Below are 461 nucleotides of genomic sequence, written 5' to 3' on the forward strand. Positions count from 1 at the left end.
CGGGTCACCTGCTGCCCCCGTGTTCCTGCTCGACACCCTCTGCTGCAACGACTATTGTTACTAGTCCTATTGTTATTATTGTTATTATAATCATTAACATTACGACTGTTACCATTAACACTACTATAAATATCTGTACCATTTTTCATTTAGTCTATAGCAACATCACCTTTACTGTCCCTCTCTTTTTCTCCCTGTTCCTCTCCTGCTCTCTCTCTCTCTCTCCCGCTCTCTCTCTCTCCCTCTCTCTCCTTCACCCCCAACCGGTTGAGGCAGATGGCCGCCCACCCTGAGCCATGGTTCTGCTCGAGGTTTCTGCCTCTTAAAAGGAAGTTTTTCCTTGCCTCTGTCGCCTAGTGCTTGCTCTTGGTGGGAACTGTTGGGCTTCTGTAAATAGCATCATAGAGTACTGTCTAGACCTGCTCTTTTATGAAAAGCGCTGTGAGATAACTGTTGTTGTG

Source organism: Micropterus dolomieu, linkage group LG02 (assembly GCF_021292245.1).
Source record: "Micropterus dolomieu isolate WLL.071019.BEF.003 ecotype Adirondacks linkage group LG02, ASM2129224v1, whole genome shotgun sequence".
Classification (NCBI taxonomy): Eukaryota; Metazoa; Chordata; class Actinopteri; order Centrarchiformes; family Centrarchidae; genus Micropterus; species Micropterus dolomieu.